General features: G+C 43.0%; 2 non-coding genes across 2 annotated transcripts; both read left to right on the top strand.

Moving 5' to 3' along the window:
* Nucleotides 1-20,165: 20,165 nt before the first annotated feature.
* Nucleotides 20,166-20,278, top strand: LOC119170914 (small nucleolar RNA U13). The gene has a single exon (XR_005109786.2). It is a non-coding gene; the product is annotated as a small nucleolar RNA U13 (small nucleolar RNA).
* A 934-nt stretch (nucleotides 20,279-21,212) lies between these two features.
* Nucleotides 21,213-21,283, top strand: TRNAG-GCC (transfer RNA glycine (anticodon GCC)). Its single transcript has one exon. It is a non-coding gene; the product is annotated as a tRNA-Gly (tRNA).
* The last annotated feature ends 4,144 nt before the right edge of the window (nucleotides 21,284-25,427 follow it).

Genomic DNA, 25,427 nt, shown 5'->3' with positions numbered 1-25,427 from the left:
TGACGAAGTTCCGCAGCAAAAATAAAAAAAGAATAATACAGAACGGTACCCAAAAATGAACAATCTCCCCCCTAAAAAAACATAATAGCACACTGAAACCAGTTCAAATATCATGCCAATACACAGTTTTCTTAGAGCAGTTCACACAGTCATAAACTGTTTACACGCACACCTTCCTTTTCTACTATCAGTATATGCATAAACACATTTTATATATATCTATCTTTGGCTGTCTATCACAGGCGCTTGTCCAGTCCGGTCTCCATTTAACATGGGAGAGTTCGTCAGCGCCGATCACAGCTATAACGATGAGCGTGGATCACACTTTTGTTGCCGGCTGGCGTCATGTAGCAAGGAATTTGTGCTCGAGCTTTACTTCCTAATGCCATGGTTTTGTCCCACGGTACTCTTATACTACCCGCCATACCAGTGTACTTGAGCGTACAGAAGATGCTGTTAATGGCTTGGTAAGGTAATTACTGAACCTATTAGATGTAAATCTGCCTGAGGTTCGAATTCTCTTGTATGTATGTATGTATGTATGTATGTATGTATGTATGTATGTATGTATGTATGTATGTATGTATGTATGTATGTATGTATGTATGTATGTATGTATGTATGTATGTATGTATGTATGTATGTATGTATGTATGTATGTATGTATGTATGTATGTATGTATGTATGTATGTATGCATGCATGCATGCATGTATGTATGTATGTATGTATGTATGTATGTATGTATGTATGTATGTATGTATGTATGTATGTATGTATGTATGTATGTATGTATGTATGTATGTATGTATGTATGTATGTATGTATGTATGCATGCATGCATGTATGTATGTATGTATGTATGTATGTATGTATGTATGTGATCGCCTATAGTTCCACCTTTGCGAGCTGCTCACTATACTCCGTCCTTGGAAACAGGCCACTACGCCCCATCCCCGATCCACCACTTTACCGACCATGAAGCAAATACTGTTGAGAAGTAGGCAATATGAAATGCAAGATGGTTGTGTACTTGTGTCCAGGTGCGCGTTAAAGGACCATAGATTGTCTCACAATGTCCATTCCTTGTCTATACGTGACCACCTATAATTCCACCTTTAAAACTGCCCACTACTTCGTCCTCGCAAACACCCCCCTTTGCCCCATCACCGATCTACTACTTCACCGACCATAAGACCGTTTCATAATGAAGGAGGAACGGAAGTGACGTGTAGCTACTACTTATGAATTGTAGAATTTCTTGCATAAATAATATACGGTATTTGTATATACAACCATCCAGCGCTTACCCACACTCATCCTAATTCACTCCCTGGATATGCTGTGGAAAAGGCAAGGATGACAATGGATAAAATTATATCTAACCTTTCCGGCTGTTTGGTGCAAATTCTGTCGAATCAAATTGTGCAAGGAGTATAGACTATAGCACAGAACCTGCAGTATCGGACATTACCAACGATGCCACTCAGCTACGCAATGTAGCGCTGGACGAACTTTCTGCATCTGCAGACTAAGCATGTCTGGAACACAGGTGCACTTGGACCGACATACGCCTCAGCCGAGCACGAGTGCTACAACAGATATAGAACTCGATATGCGAACGAATAAACGTATCAGATCCCCTATCTCCACCGATCTCTAGTGCAAAACTAAACGGAATGAATCAGCTATTTCGGGTAAGGATGCTAACAAGGGCGCGGCCGGCGCCTTTGCGGTGCGCTCAACACCATAGGTCAGTTGAGGAACTGCCGTTCTATATTCTCAGCCTCAACCGACTTACATTACTTTTGCAATCATTTTCATCTAGATACCATAAATCTCCAAGAAACTTGGCTTACACCAGATAAAAATGTCCATCTTGCAGGTTTTAGTTCTTTTCGATTAGATCGCCCATCCCGTGGCGGTGGTTTAATGATCCTCGTATCAAGTAAATTATGCAATAGGGCGAAAATTTCTCTCAGGATGTTAGACTCGGATTGTAAAATATCAGCATTAGACTTGTGTTTTCTCGGATACCACCCTTTTTCAATTATGAATTGTTACTTACCTTCCGGTGTGCAAAGTACGCGTTATCTTGACAGTATTTTGCAGAAAAGAAATTGTACTCACAAGAGACTTTAATTGGCACCATTTGTCTTGGAGCCTAAGGACAGATTCTTGTGGTAGGCGACTGTGGGAATGGACTATTGATCACAACCTCTCGTGTCCCAATAAAGGTCATGTAACATTTGTCTCAGGTCAGACTTAATTGCTCAGTATTAGGCTTAACGTTTTGCTCCAATGCAATCAAGGTTTTATCATGGGCTGTTCTGGATTGGGCAACTAACAGTGACCATCCTCCTTTAAGTTTGTGATATTACTAGCCCAACAATAACTTAAGATCAACCAAAACACACATACATCAACTACAGCAAATTTGAAGCGTGCCTCCGTTCTGCCATTTGTAAACCTAGCAATGCCAGTTCTAAGGAGATTGAATCGACCATTGGTTCAATGCTGAAGGTATATATAAAAAAATTCGAATTTTCTGTTCCATCGAATAAACGATCCTCCTCTCGTTGGTAGAACGATGAGTGTACGCATGATTAATGAAAGCGAAAAGCCGCTTGGAAAAAGACTTTTACATAATCAATGCCCAACAAAATGAAAATACTATCAATTCCTTGCTGGCATATTTAGGCGTACAGTGAACCGCGCAAAAGAAAAAAATAATATGACAGTAGACATTGCGATTACTTTTCTAAATAAAAAAATAAGCTTGCTTTGTTTGCTTATCTTCGGACAAGAAAAGTATTGCCTACGCGTTTAACGTTGCAATCATGCGTCTTGACGCTGCAAGAAATGAACACCTCTCTAGAAGGCCTAGCGCAAGGTTTAGAACGCCGCTTTACTGCTAATCTTTCGGCTATTCGGCCCATGCTTGTAAACTTGCATGAATTTCCAGAAGTTTCTTTAGCTGAATTGAGTCAGACAGTATCATGCTTACTGAGGGCAGCTCCCGGACCAGATGGAATTACGAACTCTATGTTAAAACGTTTAATCCAGGAATCGCCTAATCTTCTGCTAGAAATAATGAATTATTCGTTAGGGAACGCATGGATACCTCCACAATGAAAACTTGCCAAAATTATATTGTTACTCAAAAACGAAAATGGAGCATACATGTTGGATAACACAAGTCCAACCGCACTGACATCAAATTCAGTGAAGTTTGTTCAGAGAATCAATAATATACGAATTAATGAACTTATTAACATGAGGTCAATTCTAAGCCCCTGTCAAATTAGATTCAGGGCTAGTTGTTAAATTTAGGATGGCCACGTTGATTTAGAAAGTCGGCGTAAAGCTCGGCTACATAACAAATATGCAGCTCTAGTCCCCTTAGACATCGCTAAAGCATATGATACCGTGGAGCACTGTATTTTGATAGATCGATTAACTTAGTACCTTGATTTTCCATCATACATAGTAGCGTGGTTAAACAATTTTTTTGCGGACAGGAAATTTTATTCATTTAAAGATGCGTTTTCATCATATACTCATACATAAACGAGGGGAGTACCTCAAGGCTCAGTGCTTTCCCCGGTGCTATTTAATTTACTAATGAGCACCATTTCACGTAAACAGGACATAGCAACTTATGTTTATGCAGACGATATCACGTTTTTTTTTGCAATGGCAGATAACACTCAGACCTTATATGAACGGCTGTGGACTTACCTTAATATATTGGAGAGCTGGCTCGATGGCAACTGCTTTTTACTTAATCCGAGTAAATGTGCCCTCCTTGTTTTCCCGCTGCAATACCCTGTGCACATCTCTCTCTCTCTTACCATCATGAGGATATACCACCGGTGGAATCTGGTAAATACCTTGGAGTAATAATTTATCAGACCGCTTAACGGGTGACCTCATATTGAATACATCGCCGGAAAAGGTGTGCGGGCTATTGATATGTTACGTATACGCTAAGCAACTACCGCATAGGTATGAGAAGAGACACACTGGTAATGATATATCGCATGTACGTTCGCCCATTTTGGAATTTGGTTGTGTACTTTTCTGTGGAGTGCCCGCTTACAAGCTGCGACCTCTAATTCTTCTGGAAAAAAAAGCTTTGCGCTTATGCCTTGGCCTTCCCAAAACAGTTGCTAACAATGTGTTGTATCTTGAATCGAAGGTCCCTCCTCTTTCCTGCAGAAATCGCCTTCTGACTGTTCGGACATTTTAAAGAATTTATGAATCACCATTACTACATTAAAAAACAGCCTTTATTTCTACCCCGGAATCATTTTTAGGTGCTAGATGGCCGTGATTTCACACCCCACAAATTATATTTGTACAAAATTTACTGGAGCCTCTAAACGTACGTATATGCGACATAATGCCGAGTCGTAATAATTCATACCCTGTGGAAATTCAAGTTAACGATATTTTTCCCAATAACGCCAAATTACCTCCCCATAATATCTTGGATGGTTTACTACAAGATCACCTGTGCAGTATTACAACAAACGTTACTGTTGCTACAGACGCATCGCTATGTGACGAAAAGTCAGGGGTTGGTATGTTCAGCCTGATTATAGATTGGATTTATTTCCTTCGACTACCCGATTTTATACCCGTTTTTGTGGCTGAATTTCTGGCAGTAGTGCTCGCCTTACACAAGTTAGAGACAGAAATTACATCCGCTGTCATAATAACAGATTCCGTATCTCTCGGTGTGGCACTTTCTGTTGGTGCTGATAATCAAGTGACAAAGGCGTTCCGTGAACTAGTACCTGCGCATTTGAGAAAAGTGCGATTAGTTTGGGTGCCTGAACATAAAGGCTTATTTCTAAATGAAATAGCCGATTCTTTATCAAATTCATCAATCAGCGAACCGATTCTACCGCACTGTTCATCATCCGATTATGTGACTGCTGCTCGGTTCCGCAGACATACGCTTATGAAAGTCTTTAGAGGTACAGCACTAACAAGCTCTACAGAATATCGCCATTAATTATATCCCTGGCAAAGAGAGAATTTTTCCGCACTCGTAAACAAGAAGTAGCTATCACAAGGCTGCGTTGCCGGGTACCAAATATAAATTTCTATGAACACATGCCTGCTCAGGCACCCTATTGTGCGCATTCTGTGATGAATGTAAACAATAGATAATTTCTTTTTGACCTGCAGGCGGTTTAACACATTACGAAAAACCCTTTTAGAAATACCTTTGCGTGGTATTGGTATGGACTTATCTCTGCCTGTCATTTCAAGTTGTCTTTTGGAGCTTCCATTTCTGGGTTCTCTAAAGCGACAGTACGCGCGACCGTCCGGGACTATATTGATGAAACTAATAGGTTGACTAATTAACTTGTTTAATCATCCTAACATGTCTACAATATTATATACGTATAGAATCAGATTATTGCACTATTTTAAGCATAATTTCCTTTCTTTATTTAAATAAATATATGCCTTAAATCAAGCACCACACTTTCCTCGGTCATCGGTAATCTTTCTATTATATCTCCATTATTATAAATCCGAACAATAATTTTTAAAATCACTCGATTCTTGGCCAATCCCTCATCGTTGGTATGCGCCACGGGCAATGGGTGAACAAGAACAAGATTTTTGCCCTGATTTTTGTCATCTTCATTGTGTTAGGGCAGAAAACTCTTACTGCTACAATAAATTGAAATGATGATGGCAAAAAATAATTCAAGACTTGGTTTCTCTGACGGGAAGCTTAGGAAATTGATGACGTTAGTATAAGAAGCATGGAGATTCTCAACACTTAGCACCGAAAACAAGTGTCGCCGTCACAAAGTACATCCGTTAGAGTTTTATAGGTGGAAAATCACAATCTCGAGAGTTACACCTGACGTGAAATGATCGGAATGTTTCGAAGAGGTTTGAAAATGTGTCATAGCAACGTCAATATTATGAGAAAATTGTTAAGACGTGGATTTCATATGTCTCACACGCAGCTTCGATAATAGTGATTTTATTTTGCATTGCTCAGTTACAACATTATCGGCGCTACTTCCACGTCAACAACTCATCCCCCCCCCCCCCGCCCCTACACCATCAGTAGGACCCACCAACAGTCATTAAATTTTTCTTTTTGTTTAAATACAGGTCTAATGAAATTTTTATTCCGAAATCTTGTGGCTATGCAAAGTACCCTTCACGCAAAACAATACATTGGAAACGAGGGGCGACGTGGCGACACAGTTTGCCGATCGCAATACTGAATGCGCCAAATAGCTTTCTTTAAAATACTTGAGTGTAATAAGAATGTATTAGTTAAAAAATAAACGTGTAAATTTCAATACTAAAAGAAAAGGAAAACATCAGCTCCAACGCACGTAAGCTGCGAGCGTAGAAGACGTAGGGCGTCGTTGAAGTAGTGGTGGTCGTAAACATTTATTAAAAACAGAGAGGTTGCTAGAGAAACCAGCCCGTAGTGGGTCAGCTTCTCTACAGTACTAAGCGGATTCCCTAGTCAGGGGCTTCTGTCCTGGCACGCTGGACCATGGCTTGTTGGGGGCCGCCTCCCAGTCCACTCTGGTTGGATTTGGGTTCGGGGGTAAAGAAGGACTGAGCTGACGTTTGATTCAGTAGAAATATCAGCCGTCATGCAGACACTGCGGAATCAGGGCGTCGATGAAGTATACATAAACATCCTGGAAGAAATCTACAGGGGATCAACTGCTACCATAGTGCTTCATAAAGAAAGCAACAGAATACCAATCAAGAAGGGTGTAAGGCAGGGGGACAAAATCTCCCCAATGCTATTTACCGCGTGCTTACAGGAGGTTTTCAGAAGCCTAGGATAGGAACAGTTAGGAATAAGACTTAATGGAGAGTACCTTAGTATCTTGTGCTTTGCCGATGACATTGCATTGCTGAGTGACTCAGGGGACGAATTGCAACTCATGATTACGGAGTTAGACAAGGAGAGCAGAAAGGTGGGTCTTAATATGAATCTGCAGAAAACGAAAGTAATGTACAACAAAGCGCTGCTCGGAAAAGAGCAGCGCTTCGGGATAGGTAATAGTGCACTTTAAGTTGTAAAGGGCTATGTCTACTTAGGGCAGGTAATAACCGCGGAGCCGAACCACGAGATAGAAGTAACTAGAAGAATAAGGATGGGGTGGAGCACATTCGGCAAGCACTCTCAAATTATGACAGGTAGATTGCCACTATCCCTCAAGAGCAAGGTATATAACAGCTGTATCTTGCCGGTACTTAGCTACGAGCAGAAACCTCGAGACTTACAAAGAGGGTTGAGCTTAAATTGGGGAAGATGCAGCGAGCAATGGAAAGAAAAATGGTAGGTGTAACATTAAGAGACAAGAAGAGAGCAGAGTGGATTAGGGAACAAACGGGGGCTAAGGATATCCTAGCTGAAATCAAGAAGAAATGGACATGGGCCGTGCATGTAGCGCGTAGACAGGATAACCGCTGGTCGTTAAGGGTAACTAACTGGATTCCCAGAGAAGGCAAGCGGGTTAGGGGGAGACAGAAGGTTAGGTGGGCAGATGAGATTAAGAAGTTTGCGGGTATAAATTGGCAGCAGCAAGCACCGGACCGGGTTAACTGGCGGAACATGGGAGAGGCCTTTGTCCTGCAGTAGACGTAGTCATGCTGATGATGATGATGATGATGAGCTGACATGTCCATACCAAAATGGTAGTACATAGGTGTTCTGTGCCATACCATGTGGTAGGTGTCAGCCACATCCGCACAGTACTGACAGATGCCGAAAAAGGAAGAGTCAAAGTGTTTAAACAGTAGCGTATTGTTATAAATAGATGGAGAAGAGTTCTACCGTCAGCCTTCCTGAGTCCTTCGCAGGGCGGAGGAAAATGGCAGCGGGAGTCCCGGTAATGGGTAATTATCTCTCTATAAGTTAGGAGAGGAACGTTCTCTTCTGGAATGCAGGGGTCATCGATGGGCGAGGCAGCGGCCCGAGGATTAAGTGTGATGGCGGCAGCGTGCAGAGCCTCATTGCCTGTGAGGCCTGATGAACAGGAATAGGCAGCCGGATGCGCACAGCTCTACGATTGGTTGCGCACAGCGGCCAGCTGTGCTTCGTAAATTTGTCTTCACAGCAATGCTTGACGTCGTCGGAAGAGCGAAGACTCTAGAGTCGCAGTGAAAGAGAAGAGCCAGCTAGAGAAATGACAAAAATAAAAGCAGGGACAATTGGTCGAGTTGGTGCAAATCTATGTTTGTAAAAACCGCGAGAAAACATCGGTTAGAGGCACGAAGGAAGTAGGACGACGCACTCGTCCAGTGTAGACTTCAGTGGTGGTGGTGGTAGTGGCTCACTGGATTCCGTGCCGACCGGTTGTGCCCTCGCGATCTCTGACGTCAGCGTAGCTCTGGCCGACTGGGCTGGCCCTACGTCATCCCCTGACGCCGACCTTCGACGACAGCGCAGCTCTGACCTACCGGACTTGCCCTATACGCCATCTCCTGACGCCGACAAGAGCTCTCGCAAGTGGTGCCCCGTCCTCAGACTCCTGTGACCATGTTTTTATCTTTCCTATCTCTCTTATCCCCTCGATTTGTCCTCGCTCGCTGGCTTAGCGCATCTTTCTCTCTCTCTATCTTTAATCCTATTCTTTTAATCCCTCTTCACCCCCATCCCTTGTGAGCTACTGTTGAGGTGTCACACCGTGATGCAGACAGTTACGGGGCTCACTTTTTTCTTCCTTTCTCTCTTAGAACCACTTTGTTGTTGCTGTTGTTGTTTCCCTGTGCAAATGGCTCGTACCCAAAGGGGATTGGCCGATTATAAGGTGAATTTGCCCCATACTTTCAGCATTGCGTCATTCCTACAAAGCTTCTGTAAACTAATTTTGATTTGAAATGCCGATATCAAGTTTGCAGAAAAAAATAAAGAAAACTAGTGAGACCGTAATTCAGCAAGAAAATCGTTTAGTCGCAGTGATGTATTCCTGAACGGCGAATAAGACATCCCTGTGGCTGAAACCCAGTGTAGAGGCTCCAAAGGAAAGATGAGGTTGTGATAATTGCAAGCCCAGTCTTTGAAGAGGTGGTGCTAGTATGCTTTGCCTGAATAAATCAAAATGGCGACAATGTAATAAAAAATGACTGATCGTTTCCTCTTGATTACAGTAAATGCACATAGGGGAATTCAATATACCTGATCTATGCAAGTAAAAATTGAGGGAGGTAACGCGGCAACAAAATTCTTCCATCATCCTTGAATTAGACAGTTCATTGCGCCAGAGAAATAACAAGTGATTGTACTCTGGAGAAGCCGTCAGTGCAGGGTCTGATAAATTTTGCCTGATTTTAAGTGTGTGAAATCGCGCCACCGTAATGTATACTGTATGAGGGAAAATAGGAATGATAGTTGTCGAAAGCGAGGCCTTCGCAAGAGAATCAGCTATTTCGTTTGACAACAAACCTTTGTGCCCTGGTGTCCAAATTAAATGAATACTTCGGAGAAGACAGGGAACCAATGATTTAAAAAGTTTCAGTATGGGTGAGCGACCAGATGCGGACAGAGAAGAGCGCACTGATAATGAACCAGTTATGACTGCTAGGACTGGAATGGAAATATTTACCTTTCGCAAAGCTAACATTATTGCCATGAATTCAGCCAGAAAGACAGGAAGAAAATCTGGTAAGCGAAGTGAAAATGACCAATCAAGTACGGGGCAATATATTCCAACGCCTGATTTTTTTTGTGATTGAGATGCGTCCGTTGCTATAATGACATTTGTTGGCGGAGTACTTAAATGGTCCTGCAATAAACCATTTAAAATGCCTGTAGGTAATAGTTTAGCGTGAGTTGGGAAGATATCATGGTAAACAATTTCTGGAGAAATTTGTTGCTCAGTTAAAGGAATCAGATCACGAACTTGTACATTTAGAGGCTCAAGTAACGATTGAACAGATACTATTTGTGGTTTGTGAAATCTGGGCCAATGCACGGAGAAGAATAGGTCAGGATTGGAAATAAAAATAATTTGTTCAGCGCTAAACGGTGCTTCATATAGTCGTAAAAAGGTATGCACAGTAAGAATGTTAAAGCGACATAATAAGGTTGGTATTCGTGCTTCAAGGTATAACACTGCATTTGCAGTATACTTTGGAAGTCCTAAGCAGAGCCGTAAAACCTCTCTTTCCAATAGAACGAGCGGCCGAAGTTTGTAGGTTGGCGCACCAGAAAAAAGAACGCAGCCAAACTCTAACACAAGTTGGACATACATTATATATATAATCAAAAGTGCCTTCCTTCTCATACCTGATCTACAATTGCTCAACCTCCGCAATACGCCCATCGCGCGTACTGCTTTTGTCACGATGTATTCAATGTGAGGGCGCCAATTTAGATGTTCATTATGTTATAAGATGGAAGCCCATGACACCATAACTGATTAATCAAGATAGAATACTCTACACTATCGTATGCTTTACATATGTCTAACTTTAGCCACAAACTGCTTTTTGTGACGGGCAATATGAATACGACTTTACAGATCTACGTGTGCATGCCATATGGAATATCCAGATGTAAAGCCCATTTGGGAAGAACTCAACAGTTGTTTCTCGTTAATAAACCTAATTATACGACCATGAAGTACCCTTTCAATACGTTTTACTATATTAGGTGTTAAGGCTATCGGTCGTATGTTGTCTAAATTATAGCCTACCCCCTGTTTTTTAAGCAATGGTATAATTTTCGCAATCTTCCATTCAGAAGGGATCCATGCTCTTCTAAGAGAATAATTGACGAGACCTAACGGATCATTCGGATATTCCCTGTGAAGTATTTTTAGCATTGTATTTGTTATTCCATCGGGGTCTGGTGCTGCATTTGGCAATCTTTCAATAGCCTGATTTAATACGGAAGCCGATATTTCTGTGTAGTCATAGATGGTTGTTGTGTAAGCCGAATTAGGAAGATGCGTTGAGAACCTGTTTTCTAATTGTTCAGCCAATTTATTCAATGATTCCTGTAGTTCCTGTAAGGTGTGAACTACTGAGTCAACGTTTCCTGGTATAGGGGTCTTCTTCCTACCACGAAGGAAATTGAATAAAGCACGTCTGTTATTTGATTTAGACAGGTACTCGAAATGTTCTTGGTCATATTGCTCTTTCGCTCGCGATACAGTGCGTTTAAATGTTGCCGCTTCGAACTGATGATCCTTCCATTTTTTTTTGGACTCTGATTACATATAAGCCTTTTCCATGCAGCTTTTCTTCTTCTATAGCCTCGTGTGCACTCATTATTCTACCATCTACTAGGCTGGGCACTTTTGGATGACGACGAAGCAATTACAAATTCTGAAGTGTTCTTGGAGATTTTTAAAGCGGAACAGACATTTCTGCCGAGGTCCTCTTTTTGACCACTGGACACGTACTGCCTTAATGTTGGAACGCAAGCAGTCTTTATTTTTTTTCTAATTGATCAATGTTTTCTCTGTCCTTTCAATAGATTTCACAGCACATGAGATTTCAAAGTATACAGGAAGATGGTCACTGTCTGAAGAGAAATCAATCGTTTTGCAAGACTTTATTGAAACACTTGGGCTGCAAAACGTGAGATCTAATACCGATCGTGGCCGTCCGCGAATAAATGTAGGCTGTCTATCATTCAGGCAGGTAAGGTTTTTAATAATCGTCCAATCCCACAGAAGAGTACCAGAAAGGTCTGTTCGAAATCCCCATGAAACATGATGTGAGTTGAAATCACCAGTCAGAAGAAAATCATTCTTGCAATTAGCTAAGGCAGTATTTAATTGCTGAGTATTATGCAAACCCGTTGGAAAATATGCGTTTATAAGTGAAAAATTTCACAGTCTGTGGACACAAGCGTAAAAGCTATGCTCGCTGTGCGGCAAAATTTATTCGAGACTATAGATAGTATAATTAGACCACCTCCTAGTGATGGACGGTCTAACCGAAATGCTCTAAAATTGTTTAAATGGTAATTCTTAACAGTGTTAAGCCAGGTTTTCGTAATAAGATTATATCCGGATATAACTGAATAATTAAGCAAAGTAAGTCAGTAGAAGCAGAAATCAAGGACCTACAATTCCACTGTACTACTTTCAAGGTATCTATGTTGATGAGCGAAACACTTCAGCAACGGCAGCTTCTAAAATACTCTCCTTAATAAGTGAACTGGCATTTTCGCTGCCCTTTTTAGGTTTTGTGTTTGAGCAAGGAAACTTTACAGGAAATCGAGTGCGCTTCTGACGCCTGAAATCTTGGCATACGTCCATTTCATTCTGATCCTCCGCGTGGGTCGACGTAGAAGGTACGGACAAAATTGGGGTTTTCTCCTCTCGGGATTGCCGCTATGGGGCTAAATTCGGTATCTCTTCCACTGCACAAGGTGCCGACTTGGCTATCGGTACTGCTACTGCAGAAGCCAGCTGGATCATCTGTAAGAAAAACACTTGAGAGATGCACTCACTTACGCTCGTATGTGTTCCAGCGCTTTCGACATCGCCTTTTCTACTGCAGCCTCAACAAGATTCAGAATCTTCGTCTCCCTTAGTTGTTCGTACCTCAACGCGACTCCGGCATATCCAAAGGCCCTATCCTTCACACCTGTTATTGCTTCACGCCGCGAGCAACGACGTCTGTCCATGATTTCCAGGAGTTGCGTTTCATTGGACCTTGCGGTGCAGTTCAGGAGTCGGCCGCGTGATTTCCTGCACAGAGGCAGCACTTCTCGGTTTCGGCGTTGCACTCCTTCGATGGATGGGTATCGCCACAGATGCGGCAACGTGAATTTGATTTTGCAGCCCCCTGCGCTGTGACCAAAATGCCAACAGTTTTGACACTGGAGAGGACGAGAAGTGAGACGTTCGACTCTGAAAATGAGCGGCCATATTTTCAACTCGGATGGACAGGACGTGCCGGCAGTAGCAATAACCGACTCAGTGGGGAGTTTCTCACCGTTAACTAATCGGTTGCATCGGTACACAGCTATGACTCCAGCATCAGACAGCTTTTCCAGAGTCCCAGCGGGCGTTAATCTAGAGTCGACTCCTCGTGCAATTCCCTTAGTGCACGCTAATTGAGGCGGGATAAATGCACTCACCGGGATCGAAGCAAATGTCTTGGAATTTAGGATGTCAGAAACGCACGAAGGATCTGAAGATCTGCATACCAAACCACCTCTTCCGAACTGACAAACATCACTTATCAGCTGAAAGTGCGGTGTCATGGCCTGCAACTCCATCTGGATCGCCTTCGGGTTGTTGAGCCTAATAAATCCACCACTCGAGGGCACCAGCGCAACAGGGATGCTACCAACACCACCACGGAAAAAATATTTCAATGGCAATTCATCATTAGGCAAGGACGCTGACCAAGGGCTGTGCCTTTGGCCAGGAGACAAATTAGACATTAGCACTAATTCGATTGCTTAAAGAAGTAATATGCAACGTCAGCTAGTTTCAACAGGTCAAATTCACCCAAAGCATAGCCAAACCACCGTCCGAAAGAGTCCGAACGGACCAGCTACTACAGGAACGGACTCGGACAGGACTCCAGCTCGATTTGTGTGGTGGTAGTGGTTAGAAGAGAAAGAAGGCGCCTAATTTCCGCTGCCTGGTAGCCGTAGGAAGGACGGCATTTTTCCTCACTCGCTGGGTTCCGTGCTGACTGGTTGTGCCCTCGCGATCTCCGACGACAGTGCAGCTCTGGCCGACTGGGTTGGCCCTACGCCACCTCCTGACGCCGGCCCCCGACGATTAACGAGAGCGTAGCTCTGGCCAACTGGAATAGCGCTACGCCATCTCCTATTTCCGACAAGAGCTCTCACCAGTGGTGCTCCGTCCTCGGACTCCTGCGACCGTGTTTACCTTTCCTATCTTCTCTTTACTTCCGTCGCTCCCTGTCCCTGTGCCTCTCTCTCTCTCTCTCTCTCTCTCTCTCTCTCTCTCTCTCTCTCTCTCTCTATATATATATATATATATATATATATATATATATATATATATATATATATATATATATATATATATATATATATATATATATATATATATATATATATATATATATATATACCTTTCTTTTAACGCTATCTTTTTAATACCCCCTTACCCCCATTCTTTGTGAGCTACTACTGTTGAGGTGCCGCACCAGATGCAGACAGTTACGGGGCTCACTTTTCTCTTCATTACCTTTTATAACCACACAAGAAAAAAATGGGGCTAGTGGTTAGAAGAGAAAGAAGGCGCCTAGTTTCAATTCTCATCATACATGCTGGGGTTTTAGAACAGATCAATGTGGACAATGATTGTGGGACTGGTCGGTAGACAACAATTTATTGTGCCTTAACGCTAGAACTCCCACATTTATTCGAGGTCATTCATGCTCCGCCTTAGATTTAAGCTTTGTAAGCTCGGCTATTGCTATAGTACATCGTGGACAGCCCTTGATTGCGCCTCCAACAGTGACCACTTTCCTGATGTTCGAGATCGCTTGCCCCGTCAAACCATAATGCTTCCATGCCCGGACCTATATAATTTATCAAAAATTTCAACACGACCTAAAAGCTGCTTTATACTGTCTGTCTCGTATTGATGACACTAAAGATTTGAAATTAAGCGCAGTAATTAAAAGAGCATACAAAAACGCTGAATTTGTTGTTCAATCGGCGACGAGAGTATATAGCCCCTGGTGAAATTCCGACTGTTCACGAGATCACAGACGACGACAGGCAGCTTGGAAGAAGTTAATACATAATCAGTCCCCTAAGAACTGGTCAGATTATAAATTTCTTGCCGCTGTATTTAAACACACGGTAGCCCAAGCTATAGAAGAACATGACAAAAGACATTTGAATTTTCTCCCAAAACCTAAAAATAAGAAAGCTTTATTTCCATATATGCGATCTCGCAAAATCCTCCCATCTACAGTAAATACTGATTATAAAAACTATCATTGGAAAAAAACGAAGAATTCTTTAGAGTCAATTGGCAGAGGTATAAAAATTTGTTTTTCTTCGACTATGGCTTTCAACTGGCAAAAGTCTAGCATAAGCACTGACTTCGAAAACGTAACGCTGTCTGAAGCATCAAAAGTAATTCGAGATCTACCATCGTCAGCTCCTGGTCCAGATGGAATCACAGTTCCTATGATTAAAATTTTATTTAAGCTATCCCCCGGTGACGTCCTCAACCTTATAAACTACTCTTTAAAGAAAGCCTAGATACCGTATGACTGGAAAATAGCTAAGGTAATCCCATTAATAAAAAGCAAGGATTAGGTTTTAACATAGAAAATATCAGACCCATCTCGCTAACTTCTAACATGATGAAAGTCATAGAGAGGGTCCTAAATGGCTGAATAAACTTATGGTTGACGAATAAGTTCATAATAAAGCCAAACCGAATTGGTTTTCGCAGTGACTGCTCAATTTGGTGCGCCCATGCGGATTTAGAGAGGATTTGGATAAATACAGCTTGCTCGTAAAAGGAAACAATACGCCGCATTAGTAACTCTCGACATAGCTAAAGCGTATGACAGTGTCGAGCACTCTATGCTACTGAACACTTTGCAGAGCCTAAAGTTTCCTCATTATATTATTGAGTGGGTAGCAGAATTCTTAAAATCAAGAGAATTTTACGGCGCGAAGGATGGACGTTGTTCGCATAAATTCCAACAGAAACGTGGTGTTCCCCAAGGGTCCGTCCTATCTCCAGCATTATTCAATATATACTGATGAGCTCTATTTCAATTGTTCAGGATGTCAGTGTCTACATTTACGCAGATGATATCGCGTTCTTCGCTGCAGAGAGCGACATTTACTCACTACACCGAAAATTACAGATATATTATTACTCTAAAAATTTGGTTGCAATCCATTTCATTATCATTGCACATCAGTAAAAGTGCGCTCTTGGTGTTTCCTATAACAGATTCAGTTTCGATTTCTGTATTACATTATCGGGAACCTATTCCACAAGTAGATCAAGTCAAGTATTTAGAAGTGATGCACAATAAAAAGCTTAATTGGAGCCCACACATAGCAACGGCACAACGGGCGTTAGGTTTATTACGCAGGCTAAGTAACAGAAAATACAGGCTGCACAAGCACACGATGGTAATTATATATAAAATGTGCGTGCGGCAAATATTGGAATTTGGGTGTGTATTATTCTCGGGTGCCGCTGGTTATAAAATTAAACCACTAGTAATGTTAGAGCGAGAAGCCCCGCGAATATGTCTGGGACCGCCCAAGTTCGTGGCGAATAATGTATCAAGAAGCGCGATTGCCAACACTCCTCTGTCGATTCCGCATTTTAACGGTTCAAACCTTCCTAAAGTTCTACAGTTTACCGGCGCGAAGATCACAGTACGCATTTATCAGCGACCCTGACTCTTTCTTGCACATTGGCCTCGATTTCATACAACTCAGATAATTTTTGTTAAGAAGAAACTGCATTGCATAAATGTAGACATTAGCGCGGTAATTGAAACTAATTTCTCCACCCTCAACATGAGGATTGAGTACGATGAAATCTTTCCCCCACAAGCCAAATTGCGATCTCTTAGATTTTTGAGCGCTACATTAAAAGATTACTTGGTACATGCAGAAACAAAGAATGTAATAGCTACAGATGCTTCTGTCAACAATGAAAAGGCAGCCATAGGAATTGCGTCTGATTTCCTCGGCTGGTCTTTTTCAGTGAGGCTTCCAGATTTTACTCCTATATTTGAAGCCGAGCTAGTAGCTATTATTTTAGTTCTTCGAATCTTCGAAAAATTCCCACGACAGAGCAGTGCAGTCATACTAACAGACTCACTTTCGGCGTGTGCAGCTCTGACAACCTCAGAACAATCTCGTGCCCTAGCAGCGTTCCACACTGTCACGGACGGCTATTTTCGGCGACACCGCGTCACGGCAATTAACGGGCGCCGTACTCCCCGACTGACCGTAAGAAACGGTGGCACATGAAAGGGAACCGATAAGTGCAAAATGGGGGTGCTCTCCTTAGAACGTCGCCGCCGACAGTTAATCCTTTTATAACCGTGGCGACGTCTGCAAGGTCGTAGAAGGCCGCGGTATACCCCGTACAAGGATTAGACTACAAGACGCCCGGCTGAGAGCTAAGTGGTTGACCGTTCCCACGGAGAAAAGCGTGGGAAACGCTCTGGTGGCCAAGCCGTATGACAACAACCCGACAGGTTGTCACTCTCGCTAGTTGCGGGCCCTCTCCCTATTAAAAAGGGGTGGGGTCAAAATATTTTTGGGGCGGAGTTTCCCCTCAATTAAACGCGCATGATTGGACCCAGGTAGAGGTCTCTTGTCCCCAAGGAAGAGAGCGAGGAGACACGAGGGGGATTTAAGCGCAGGATTTGGCCCTGCTAGGCAGACTAGTCGCTGACCAAGATGGTGTAGAAACAGATCAACAAGCATCTCTTCTAGAAGTTTTTAGAGTGGCTCTGTATCGGCTGGCCACCTAAACTTAGCCGTTCGTCTAGCTGTGACGCGATATTAACGTCTGCAACGTAGACATCGGGACTTCGCTTCGAGTTAGCTCAACCTGCTCGAAGTCACCTGCAAGCACTAGCCTCCCGGAGCCACCAGCGTTGCAACACCGCCGACATCGCAGTCGTGCCAGAACTCTCTTCGACTTCTCGCATCCGATCGTCGGGGACACAACGCTGCCGGTCATCACACGTATGCCTTCACCTGTTTATATCTTCGAACTTTCTACTCTGTATTTCTATTGTTGTTAGTTGTGTAGTTTGTGATAGTTCTCTCGCGTAAGCTGATTTATTGCTTTGTATATATTTTTTAGTTGCATCAAGTGTTGATGTACTTTGTTAGTTGTATTGAAGTGTTGTATTATATCCCGTGTGCTGCAATATCACTAGAGTAAAGTTGTTTTGTTTTCTCACGTCTCTGATCTCTTCACTGTCTCTGCTTGCGTGCGGAACGAACCAACCTGCTGTCATTCCCGTCGCCGACTTCGCGCTGGCGACGCTTGAGTGGCAGCTTGTAACACACACATTAGCAACGCTGCATTTAAAACTCCTGAAATTAGTGCGGGTCCCAGGTCATTGCAGAATACAAATAGATGAATTGGCATGAACCAGTAATTTCAGTACTTCCAGAGTCAGAATACTTATCAGGGGTTAGATATAGGAAATTTACTATTTGTTACTGGTACTTTGGAAAATATCACAAAATGAACAGATTATCATCACCTCAAATGTCCATGAAAAGCCCAGTGGAGTCCACAAAAAAAAAAAAAAAAACTTGAAATTATCATTTCCAAATTCCTATGCCCTGTTCCCCCATTGAATATTTATTTACACAGAGCTGGTTTGCTACTTTCCCCCCTTTGTCCGTTCTGCGAAGAATCAAAAAGTACTGAACATTATTTTGGATCATGTAGGAACTATGCAGTAATCAGGAAAATACTTCTAGCTATTCCATTTGTGAAGCTAGGTTTAAATTTAACCACAGAAAATGTTCTGAGTTTTGGTGCCTCTGTTTCGGGAAATTGCCACAGAGATGCATTCGATGCAGTGTGTAATTTTATTCAAGACACTAAACGTTTTTCAACATAAATCCCACGTTAAAGATACTAAAAAAAAGTGGGCCGAGAAGTAATTTTCGAATCTGGGTAAAGACGCGACACACCAAAATAATCAGGTTTGGCAAAACTAGCTCTCTGGTCAGCTCCCAAAATCAAAATATAGTTATTAGTGTCTATTTTCTTGTTGATTTTTTTCTCTCACTCTTTGAATATTTCTTTTCTTTTTTAATATACTGTCTTCCTTCTACAACCTTTTCCCGCCTTTTTTTTTGTTGTAAGCAATAGTGCAGTTATCGTCCATATAAGACTATATGTTCTCTTGGCCAATCCCCCAGAGTGGGTATGAGCCATGTATTCAAGGCTACAAACAAACAAGCAAGCAAACAAACAAACAAACAAACAAACAAACAAACAAACAAACAAACAAACAAACAAACAATCCGCTGCCCGATAGCCGGAGGAAGGACGGCATTTTCCCTTCCACCATGGAAAACGGCGCCGCTTCTTTTCAAACAAATAAACAAAAAACTCAATAAATAGCGTGACAAGCACGATGATGATGATAGATGATGATAGGTGGCTGTTCTCTTTGAATGGGGTGGTCACAGAAAGTATTACCTAGCCAGTAAAAAAAAGAAAAAAAACGAAAAAAAAAAGAAGGTGAGAGATAGGAAATGAAGGTGAGAGATGGGAAAAACCGCGGGGCACACACTTGTCACATAAGTCTTTTCTAACTATAGAAGTACCGTGTCTGTCCTGTCAGTTCCTATCGCACCGTAGCCTTCCACTACATTTGTAGACGAGCTTTTGTTATCGCCACGGCAGTGGCGTCGTTCTTCTGCTGCAAATCCAAGCGCTTGTGGCAAAGTGGTGCCCTCTGCTGGCCGTGGAGAAAGACGAGCACAATGCAGAATTAGGTGTTCAGCCGTCTCGTTCGTTTTGGCGCAGCAGCAAAAGACAGCAGCTTGAACCTGTAGGTACTGATCGAAGCGACGACGGTATGTGAGCGTACGCAGCGCTCCTGCACGTGCCTCAAACAGCAGAGCACTGTCTACGCTGTTGTCATAGAGTTTTTCCCTGCCTTGTTCAGCCTTGTGTTTGCCATACATACTCAGGATAGACTTACGCAGCACTACTGATCGCCATTGGGCGCTTTTCACCTCTCGGACTTGAGTGCGCACCGAACGTGGTGTCAGGAAGAGCGAAGAACGTGGTTTGTGAAACACGCCTACTGACGTGAGCGACGCCTGAACGAGAAAGTGAGAACGAGACTCAAGCGAGGCCGTAAAGGCGAGGAGAATGATGAAAGGAGAAACTAGCGAGAGAAACACCCTCTTCTCCGCTGTCTGGCTTTGCTGTTGACATAACGTTGAAAATTTGAACGCTTTTTAAAACAACATTTCTTTTAGGAAAAACAAAACTTTTATTATATTTAAAGAACAGTAATTTTGGTATTCATACATTGGCCATTCGTCTAGAAACAAGTAATTTACGGAGCCGTTGACGGCATAAAACGTAAGTAATCACTATTTTAACTTGTACTATCAAGGCATCTCCTATAGATGGGGTGCGATTGCGTCGGTGAAAATGGCTGATCCTTTTTGGTTCTACTGGGGAGTGATGAGTTGTGGGTTCGCACGCCTCATGCGTGATACGTGCTGCGCCCTTTTACCTTGTTACGACGAATGGCACGTAGCCCTTCTGACCCCTGTAGGATCGATCTGTATTCACACAATGTATTAGAAGTTTAGTTGTGTGCATGCGTAAACGTAATGCAGTGTTCGGTTAGTTGTGTGCAGTGGAGGCTCGCATGCATTCGTGTCACGCAGCAAGTTGTGAGCGATCTTTGGGAGAGGAAATAATAGCTGGTTGTCTGCATTTCCCAAGCTGGTGGCCTGTGTCACACATCCGACGTGTTGCGTGAGCGGGGTTTCACACAGGTCTGGAGACGCATCTCCTTCGTTACCAAAAATTGAACTGCGCAATCCGTGAGAAGTCTAGTTCTTGGAAAAGCTGCGTAGTTGGCTCGTGCCCTACGAACCTGACGTGGCTACTGTCCAGTCAAAGAAAATGATTTTTTTTTTCTTGCATGTGCTGATTCACCATTCAAGGACTTAAGGCCAGTGCCGATGGATGTGTGCTTGTTTATCACGGTTTTGACTGTCGATGTGGTGGTCCATTCTAGTGGAACTACTACGTAGAAAACAGTACGTTTGTGGGCTCTGATTTAATAGCACGCAATCGAGACAACCCAAGGTAGTTGAAATAAAAACCGCGAAAGTTCTGTATAGCGCTGCACCTTGAAATTGTTTCTGCTTGCATGACTACTTTTGACACTCAGCCAGCGCATCGAATGGCGCGCTTGTCTTCTTTATTTGGCCGTTTTACTGCTCCATCAGAAACTGCGTGAACATTCATCCCCAAAATTTCCAGTAAAGCCTTACCGCGCCTCGCGGAAGAACCGTCCTGCCTCACGGAGATCTTATTTGTAGCAGTAGGGGTGTACAAGTTATCGACGTTACTGGCTGAATGAAAAATAACCCACACCAACAAAACCACGCTTTTCTGTTTGCTTTCAACAAATGAACGTTTAGGCAGTCAGCCAAGTTATGAATGGAAAGCGTCCCCACCCCTGGCAACGGCGTCGGTGGTTCAGTGGTAGAATACTCGCCTGCCACGCGGGTGGCCCGGGTTCGATTCCCGGCCGACGCAATTTTTTTCTTATGCTTGTTTTTTTTTTTTTGCGCCGTCGGAAATTTTTTATAAAGCTTATACTCTCTATCAGAATTTAAGTTGCGAGATAGCGCCAAACTATTAGGTGCTAACGACTCCGCCGCAGAGGTTCTGGTTATCGCAAATGTCATGTGCTGGTCATGCCAGGTCCCACTCTTTCTTTTTCTGAAATTCCTTACATAAATCGTGCCCCCTTTCCTACCCCCCCCCCCCCATTTATACTTAGGAGAAAACAACATAAAAAAGCCTGTGCCGAAACCTTTTTAAAGAAAGACATTTTGTGAAGACGTGAGAGCACTGAGAAATATAGATATATATTTCACCCACTTTCCACTTTCCTTTCTTCTTACTTACATTACACTGCTTCTAATAACTTCTCCTATACATTCCTTGGAATTATTGTCTGTGAGAACTCACACACACACACACACACACACACACACACACACACACACACACACACACACACACACACACACACACACACACACATATATATATATATATATATATATATATATATATATATATATATATATATATATATATATATATATATATATATATCAAACCAAGTTGTTTTTCACGAAAAATGGATCCAGTTCAAGCACGAGTACGGCATGTTTCAAAATTAGCAATCACGATGGTTCCATATTAAAGCAGACCCACGATGAACGAAACTGAGGGAAAATCAAAATATTGACTGTATTTGGCCGAAACGAATGAACTATAGGCCACCTAAATGACCGAGGAACTAGAGTTACTGTACATGCTAGTTTAGCGTCAGCACACTGTAACTCTAAAGATAGAGAGAGAGAGAGAGAGAGAGAGAGAGAGAGAGAGAATAAAACATTTATTTGTGACCGAGGAAGGAGTGTCGGTGAGTGGGCTCATTAGTTCGGGATCCCATTGGCACGGGCCGCTGTCCTCGCTCGTCTCACCAGGCGCTCTTGGGTCTTCGGGTTCGAGCTGTACAGAGTTGCCTCTCACCCTACAGTGTTGTGCTGTGCTCTGGGTTGTAGAGGTGGATTGTGTGGGCATTCCCATACCATGTGGTACAGTGTGGCTGTTTTAGTGACGCAGAACCTGCACTGTGGTGCGTATGTGTCGGGATATATATGGAGGAGGAGGAGGAGGAATAAACTTTATTATTCAGAAAGGCGAGGGGAAATGGGGGAAACAAAGTTTGACGGGGACTAGGTTGGGGCCCAAGGGGCCGCAACACTAGCAGACCAGTCCGCCCGCTTAGCCTGTATATGTAAATTCGGGCTTCTTAAGGACCTCACCCAGGCTTCCGGTGATGGAGATGGCAGCAGGAGCTCCTCGGGTGGAGGTGTTGTTGGGGCAATTCTATAATACGTGGTCTTGTCCTGCCTGTGCTAGGCCACAATATAAAAATCTATCTTAAGAGAATAAACACTCATGTAGCGCCATCTGCCAACTGAAAAAGAAGGTCAGATGTGAAGTTTCTCTCTCTTTACGAAAGTGGCGCGCCAAAACGCCTTTTTTTTTTGTTTGTGTATGAACGGTATTCTTTCCCTTTACATTGATATCCCCTCTATTACCACCATATCACTCGTAAACAAAGCGTGTTGATGTTACCTAGTTCTTATTGGACTGTGTTAGTCCGATACAGCCGATGGTATGACGATGAACGGTACAGGTAAGGGCACGTGCAGGCGTCGAACATGCAAGGAAGCCGGCTTCGCGCAAAGAACAACAGAAAACAGACCTATTTATTGCACGTTAAAGGGACACTTTAGGAGAGAAATGATTATTTTAGTGTGATAAGCTTTACTTTAAGAGTTAAATTTCATTAACTAGGTTCATTTTTTGAAAAAAAAAAAAAGCCGTACTTTCATTTTTGAATTTCGCGCCTACTGAGGCACTCGTGGCATCATGGATTTCAAAGCGCATTTTCGCATTATAGCGTCACTGGCTCAATGAAAATTCCTGAAACTTCCCATGTCAAGTCTATGGCCCTCTCAGACGTCAATGTATTTATTTTTATCGATTCGAAACTACGCATGACTACACCGCAGGTTTATTTTTGTGTGTGTGTGTGCTTGTTTCTTAATTTTCAACCAAGATTTGACATTAGAAAAAAAAAGGCAAACCTTCTTTCTTTGGTACATGTTTTAGGCGCTACTTGTCTTCATTGAAATGTAGCACTCACTTGTAAGTTCTTGTGGGAGAAGCGAAAATCAAACTTGGCCACTTAGACGCAGTTGCAAGCATGCCATGTCTCGACGTCCAGCAATCCTAACTTGTTTTATTAAGCCCCATTTAAACGTTGGAACGAATATAAAGAGAAGCTAAGCATGACCGATAACGGCAAGGGGTGAAGTAGTGCTATGAAATAAAAAAGAGAGAGAAAGAGAGAGAGAATAAGGAGAAAGGCGAGAAGGTTAACCAAGTATGAGCCCCGGTAGGCTACCATAGGCTCTGGGGAATGGAAGTTATAGAGAAGGAGAACAAATCCACTGACTTGGCCGACGCGTAACAGCTTCGCGTTAATAAGAAAGGAAAATTACCAATGCACACCGAAGGATAGCGCGTGAGTATAAGTGGATGTAAGACAGGCTTTTGCTGCTGGTGATGATGATGAGGATAATGACTGATAGTGATGGTGAAGAACCATTTCAATTAATTTAATAAAAATGGAACAATGCAAATGGGACGATGGTTATAAATACTGCTCCATGATTCGGTACGCTGGATGACTCAGAGAAGAAATAAATTTCAGATGAGAAATATTATGCATTGCCTTCATGCTTTTCATTTGCCAGCCGGTCGCATTGAAAGTATTTGTGTGTTATGTACCATGCGGTTGCATTAATCTGTCTCGGGCTTCAGACTAAAAAAAAAAGAAACAGAGTAATAGTAAGGAGTAGACTACGAGGGAAAGTGGTGTGCGCTCTCCCTCCATTGCAGCATATAAATTTATTTTCGGTTACGTGTAATTTTAAAGTGTATATTATTGTGCTCCCCAAGTAATGCGCATTGAGAAACGCGTGACACTTATACCACGTACGTACACGACATGTCGGCGGTGTTTGTTTCCGAAGTGAAGACGCACAGTGTCCTACTACCTACACACCTCAGTGCAAGCTGGGTCGGGCCCTCCGGGCAGACTTTTTGCATACCCCATGGGACAGGGGCGTAGCCAGAAATTTTTTTTTTTCCGCGGTGGGGTGGGGGGAGGTGGGAACGGGCGGCAGGTCACACGAGCTCGACTGAGGGGAGGGGGGAGGGGGGGAGGACACCGGCATCAACTTTACTCTGTGACGTGACTGCCCCGCCGCGGTGGTCTAGTGGCTAAGGTACTCGGCTGCTGACCCGCAGGTCGCGGGATCGAGTCCCGGCTGCGGTGGTTGCATTTCCGATGGAGGTGGAAATGTTTTAGGCCCGTGTGCTGAGATTTGGGTGCACGTTAAAGTCTCACCGTTGAATGTACTAGTCTTTGAAAGCAAATCATTGCGATGACCCGCCTGATCGGAGAAGATATCGTTAAACATTAATCTCTGTTAAGTGTAGATGGCGTAGTCTTCGTTGGGGCGCACAGCGTTTCACAAGTCAAGGGCGGCTCCACTTACAACGATAATAAAATTTCTGCGCCGTTTACATTGCTCAGCGAATAATTTGTCAGTGTATACATGTTTGTGACTGCATGCCTATGGGAATGATTTTTATGTTAAGCTCTATTGTCAAGCAGCCTTGACGCTGTAATGGTATGGCTGTTAGTCAACATTTTTTTTACTTACTGCACGCATTCAAGCATGCTTGCAATACGCAATAAATATTTTTTTGAAAGTTGTGCTGCACGTTGGCAACACGATTTTGCACGCCTTATTTTTCGAGCAGACTGTCTCGCAACCTTGGTTGACATTAGAGTTGCATTGTGACTTTTGACAGAAATAAAGTACTCCAACCGTAGAGGTTTGATCGTGCAATCTGCGAGGGCAAGGTGATCATTTTTGAGCCCCGCTGCGGTGGTCTAGTGGTAAAGTTACTCGAATGGTGACCCGCAGGTCGCGGGATTGAATCCCGGCGGCGACGGCTGCATTTTCGATGAAGGCGAAAATGCTGAGACCCGTGTGCTCAGATTTGGGTGCACGGTGAA

Source organism: Rhipicephalus microplus, chromosome 2, assembly GCF_043290135.1.
Source record: "Rhipicephalus microplus isolate Deutch F79 chromosome 2, USDA_Rmic, whole genome shotgun sequence".
NCBI lineage: Eukaryota > Metazoa > Arthropoda > Arachnida > Ixodida > Ixodidae > Rhipicephalus > Rhipicephalus microplus.
Note: the sequence above shows the minus strand (reverse complement) of the source record. Positions and strands in the feature narration are given on the sequence as shown.